This window comes from Pongo abelii, chromosome 15, assembly GCF_028885655.2.
Source record: "Pongo abelii isolate AG06213 chromosome 15, NHGRI_mPonAbe1-v2.0_pri, whole genome shotgun sequence".
Taxonomy (NCBI): domain Eukaryota; kingdom Metazoa; phylum Chordata; class Mammalia; order Primates; family Hominidae; genus Pongo; species Pongo abelii.
The window spans coordinates 106525522-106531521 of NC_072000.2; the positions used below are offsets into that span (position 1 = coordinate 106525522).

The following is a 6000-nucleotide window of genomic DNA, read 5'->3' on the forward strand; positions in this document are numbered from 1 at the left end:
CCGTCTCAAAACAAAAACAAAAACAAAAACCCATCTCTACAAAAAAATATAAAAATTAGCCAGGTGTGGCGGTGTGCACCTGTAGTCTCAGCTAGTTGGGAGGCTGAGGGAGGAGAATTACTTGAACCTGGGAGGTGGAGGTTGCAGTGAGCTGAGTTCGGATTACGGGAGGTGGAGGTTGCAGTGAGTTGAGACTGCACCACTGCACCCCGTCCTGGGTGACAGATTGAAATTCTGTCTCAAAAAAAAAAAAAAGAAATTGTTAATGTGTGTTTGATACTTAGATGAATCTCATCAGCAGCCTTGTTCCAAACAACCTCTTAGGAGCCAATGATACTGATCGTGAATGGAGTTGGTTTTTAAAAAAATTATAGATGTATAACAGTTCACATATTTTTGGGGTACATGTGATATATATTTTTTGAGACGGAGTCTCATTCACTCTGTTGCCCAGGCTGGAGTGCAACGGCACGGATCTTGGCTCACTGCAACCTCTGCCTCCTGGATGCAAGCGATTCTCCTGCCTCAGCCTCCCGAGTAGCTGGGATTACAGGCATGCGCCACCATGCCCGGCTAATTTTTTTTGTATTTTTAGTAGAGATGGGGTTTCACCATGTTGGCCAGGCTGGTCTCAAACTCCTGACCTCAAGTGATCCGCCTACCTCAGCCTCCCAAAGTGCTGGGACTGCAGGTGTAGCCACCGTGCCCGGCCCACACGTGATATTTTGATGCATGCATGTAATGTGCAATGACCAAATCAGGGTAATTGGGATATCCATCTCCTCAAACATTTTTCTTTGTGCTGAGAACACTACAGTTCCTGTCTTGTAACTATTTTGAGACATATAAATTATTAACTGATTTCTCTACTGTACTTTTGAATACTAGAACTTATTCCTTCTAACTGTATTTTTATACCCATTAACCAACTTCGACTCATCTTTCTCTCTCCTTTCCCTTTCCAGCCTCTGAAAACCATCATTCTACTCTCTACCTCTTTTTTAGCTCCCACATATGAGTGAGAACATGTGATATTTGTCTTCCTGTACCTGGCTTATTTCACTTAACATAATGACCTCCCATCCATCCATGTTACTGCAAATGACAAGATTTCATTCTTGGCTTGGCGCAGTGGCTCACACCTGTAATCCCAGCACTTTGGGAGGCCAAGGTGGGCAGATCACGAGGTCAGGAAATCGAGACCATACTGGCTAACATGGTGAAACGTCTCTACTAAAAAAAAAAAAAAAAAAATTAGCCGGGCTTGGTGGCACACCCCTGTAGTCTCAGCTACTCGGGAGGCTGAGGCAGGAGAATCACTTGAACCCGGGAGGTGAAGGTTGCAGTGAGTGAGATCGTGCCACTGCACTCCAGCCTGGGCGACAGAGTGAGAGTCTGTCTCAAAAAAAAACAAAAAACAAACTTCATTCAACAAACACTGATCTAGTTCACAATGTCCAGGGGCCTTGCTAGGGCTGGGGATTCAAAGAACACCCAGTTCCTCGTCTTGGGAGCTCACTGTTGGAAAGACAGATGCAAGAACATGTACTTGTATACCCTGATGTAGAACAGCCTCAGGGAGTTATGGGGGCACAGTGAGGACGAGAAAAGCCTTCCCAAAGGCAAATGGCGCCTGAACTGAGTAGTAAGGAACAACCTGGGGCAGGGTGGAAGAAGGCATGCCAGATGGAGGGGACCGTGTGTGCAAAGGCACAGAGGTGAGAATCAGCATGGTGGGTGCTAGCGGTGGCTGCAGCACAGCTGGTAGGCGTGCAGCTACGCGGGAAGAGGGCTTGCAAGGGAGACAGGGCCTGCGTCTGCAAGGTGTGGCTTGCCTGCCAGTGGGGAGTGTGTTCTGTGTCCACAGGGAAGGTCATTCATTCTGAGACCTGTGTTTTAGGTAGATCTTCATGGCTGTGTTTGGATTTGAGGGTCACAAGTCTGGACACATGGAGACAATTAGAAAGCTTTTGAGGCCGGGCATGGTAGCTAATGCCTGTAATCCCAGCACTTTGGGAGGGTGAGATAGGTAGATCACCTGAGGTCAGGAGTTCCAGACCAGCCTGGCCAACACGGTGAAACCCCGTCTCTACTAAAAATACAAAAATCAGCCGGGTGTGGTGGCATGCACATGTGCCTGTAATCCCAGCTGCTCGGGAGGCTGAGGCAAGAGAATTGCTTGAACCCGGGAGGCTGAGGTTGCAGTGAGCCAAGATGGTGCCACTGCACTCTAGCCTGGGCGACAGAGTGAGACTCCATCTCAAAAAAAAAAAAAAAAAAAGCTGTTGAAATGGTTCAGGCAAAGGAGGGGAGAGTTCCGTGAAAGTAGGTGCCTGCAGTGTGGTTCATTTACGTTTACATTGTGTATTGGTAGAGCCTGGCTTTTCCAGTTCTTTGTTCAGAAACAGCTCTCTCAGTCAATGGTTCTTGACCACTAAAAGCATCTGTCCACAAAACTATTCGTTTACTCCTGTAAGTTTTTCACTATTTTCATAACAATGGATATCAAAATCCATTTTTTGATCAAAGTATTTTGTTAGCTTTTGACTTTCAGTGAGCAGGGAAGAGCCATAATTTAATCAAGAACCTTTTGTTCTGTCAGCTAATATCAAGTAGGGAGCTTCTTTAAAAAGAAATCCTGATTATACAATCATGAATAATCATGATGAAGATGAAAAGAGGGAAGTAGTAATGGAAACCAGTGTGCCCGCCTGAGCTCATTGTTGAGCTAATTTTTTTTTTTTTTTTGAGACACAGTCTCACTCTGTCGCCCAGGCTGGAGTGCAGTGGCACGACTCAGCTCACTAAAACCTCCGCCTCCCAGGTTCAAGTGATTCTCCTCCCTCAGCCTCCCGAGTAGCTGAGATTACAGGCACCTGCCACCACGCCCAGCTGAGTTTTGTATTTTTAGTAAAGATGGGGTTTCCCCATGTTGGCAAGGCTGGTCTTGAACTCCTGACCTCAGGTGATCTACCCACCTCGGCCTCCCAAAGTGCAAGGATTACAGGTGTGAGCCGCTGCGCCCACCCTGTTGAGCTAATGTTTTGAGAGGATGGGCAAAATATAGATGAAGGGAAGTATAATCAGAGATGGATCCTGAAGAATGACACAATCCTGAAAAATACTGTCAGGAGGACTGTGCTGTAATTTGCCAGAAATTCTAAGGAAAATAAAAAAGGTCTTTATTCTTCGGGCAAGAACAAAGAAAGCATAGATCTACTGCTTAGGGGATGATATAGAGTGATACTGAGAGAAGGCACAAATACTCAAATTTTATAGACAGAAGAACTGTTGTCAATGACAATAATTTCAGCTAAGCCTATAGCCAGTTCCTCCTGATATCCTGAGCCCTCTAAGGAGGCGAGGGCGGGGAGTCTGGAAGCAGTAGTGCCCCAACCCTGGCCTGCCACACATCCTAGATTCCTCTCACCACTTCCCTGTTAGAATCCCTGTTTCCTACATCTCATGCTTGCTTCTTTCTTGGTTTAGCCCGTTTCTGTTTTGTTTTGTTTTGTTTTTTTGAGACGTAGCATTGCTCTATTGCCAGGCTGGAGTGCAGTGGCGTGATCTCGGCTCACTGCAGCCTCTGCCTCCCGGGTTCAAGCAATTCTCCTGCCTCAGCCTCCCAAGTAGCTGGGACTACAGGTGCACGCCACCATGCCCAGCTAATTTTTGGATTTTTAGTAGAGATGGGGTTTCACCATGTTGGCCAGGATGGTCTCGATCTCTTGACCTCATGATCTGCCTGCCTTGGCCTCCCAAAGTGCTGGGATTATAGGCATGAGCCACCGCTCCTGGCCTAGCCCCTGGTTGGTTTTGCAGAAGCACATTTTCCACAAGCACAGAGGACATGTAGGGGATATGGCAAGTACTAGCAAGGATGCTGGTGGGTGTGACAGCTGGTGTGGCTGTTCTGGAGAGCCACCTAGCAGTTTCAAATGAAGAATGTGTGAACACTCTGTCCCACCAATCCTGTTCCTGAGCACAGACCCAAGGGAAGTTCTGACAAGGATCCATAAGAGGGCACGTATGAAGATGCTCACTGTAATACTGTTTGTGTCTTTGTGTGTATAAAGGCTTCTGGTTTCTGTAACTGTATACCCTATCATTTCACTGAATTCTCTCTTAATTTTTTTTTTTTTTTTTTTTTTTTTTAGAATTGGGGCCTTGAAGCCCAGGTACAATGGCTCACACCTGTAATACCAGCACTTTGGGAAGCCAAAACAGGAGCATCACTTGAGACCATTTTGAGACCAACCTGGGCAACATGGCAAGGCCATGTCTCTACAAAAATTTTAGAAAATTAGCTAAGTGTGGTGGCATGCACCTGTGGACCCAGCTACTTGGGAGGCTGAGGTGGGAGGACTGCTTGAAACTGGGAGGTTGAGGCTGCAGTGAGCCATAATCAGGCCATTGCGCTACAGCCTAAGCAACAGAGCGAGACCTTATCTCCAAAAAAAAAAAAAAAATTGGGCCTTGTTCTGTTGCCCAGGCTGGACTCGGAGTCCTGGACTCAAGCAATCCTCATACCTCAAGCTAGGACTATAGCCTTGTGCCATGGTGCCTAGCTTTGAATTCTTTTTTAAAAAATTGTTTTATTAACAGCAGTTTTTTAGTTGATTTTCTTGGGCCTTGTAAATATTGATCCTATCATTAACAAATAGTAAAACTTTTAACTTCTCTTTTCTAATTTTTACACATCTAATTTATAATTTTTTTTTTTTTTTTTTTTAGATGGAGTCTTGCCCTTGTTGCCCATGCTGGAGTGCAATGATGTGATCTCAGCTTACTGCAGCCTCAACCTCCTGGGTTCGAGCGATTCTCCTGCCTCAGCCTCTGGAGTTGCTGGGATTACAGGTGCCTGCCACCACACTCAGATAATTTTTTGTATTTTTAGTAGAGATGGAGTTTCACCATGTTGGCCAGGTTGGTCTTGAACTCTTGACCTCATGATCCACCACCTTGGCCTCCCAAAGTGCTGGGATTACAGGTGTGAGCCACTGAGCCCAGCCCCTCATTTGTAACTCTTATCTGATCGCTTTGGCTAATACCTTCAATACACTGTTGAACAGTAGTGGAGATAGTGGACATTCTCTTCCTGACTTTAGCAGGGCTATGTGGATTGCATTTCATTTATTTTAATTTTTATTGGACAGCTGAATTTTTTAACTTTTTAAATTAAGGTATAATTTACATAAAGTGCTAAATCCTAAGTGTAATACTTGATACAGTTTTACAGCCAACACCCAGCTCAAGATGCAGACTTTCCAGCACCCCAGAGGCTCCCTATGTTTCTTCCCTATCAATATGTCCCTCAAAGATAACCAACATTCTGGCACCATTGATTAGTTCTGTCCATTTCTGAACTTCATACAGATGGAATTACACAATATGTACTCTCGTGTCTGGCTATGTCCACTCAGCATTAGGTTTGTGGGATTCATCCATGTTGTATGTAACAGTAGTTCCAAGTTGAATATCCCTGATACGGTTTGGCTGTGTCCTCACCCAAATCTCATCTTGAATTGTAACTCCCACAATTCCTACATGTTGTGGGAGGGAGCTGGTGGGAGGTAACTGAATCATGGGGGTGGGTCTTTCCTGTGCTATTCTCATGATAGTGAATAAGGCTCACAAGATCTGATGGTTTTAAAAATGGGAGTTTCCCTGCACAAGCTCTCTCTTTGCCTGCTGCCATCCATGTAAGACATGACTTGCTACTCCTTGCCTTCTGCCATGATTGTGAGGCTTCCCCAGCCATGTGGAACTGTAAGACCATTAAACCTACTTTTCTTCCCAGTCTTGGGTATGTCCTTATCAGCAGCATGAAAATGGACTAATACAGTAAATTGTTACCAGCAAAGGGGGGCGCTGCTGAAAAGATAACCCGAAACTCTGGAAGCAACTTTGGAACTGGGTAATGATGAGAGGTTAGAACAGTTTGGAGGGCTCAGAAGAAGACAGGAAAATGTAGGAAAGTTTGGAACTTCCTAGAGACTT

At 45.3% G+C, this 6000-nt stretch overlaps 1 long non-coding RNA gene across 1 annotated transcript in view; it reads left to right on the forward strand.

Moving 5' to 3' along the window:
* LOC129049855 (uncharacterized) overlaps positions 1 to 5799 on the forward strand; it is a 22213-nt gene extending 16414 nt beyond the window's left edge. Inside the window, exon 3 of the long non-coding RNA XR_008513230.2 lies at positions 4735 to 5799. This is a non-coding gene — a long non-coding RNA (uncharacterized LOC129049855). The remainder of the gene's footprint in view (positions 1 to 4734) is intronic.
* The last annotated feature ends 201 nt before the right edge of the window (positions 5800 to 6000 follow it).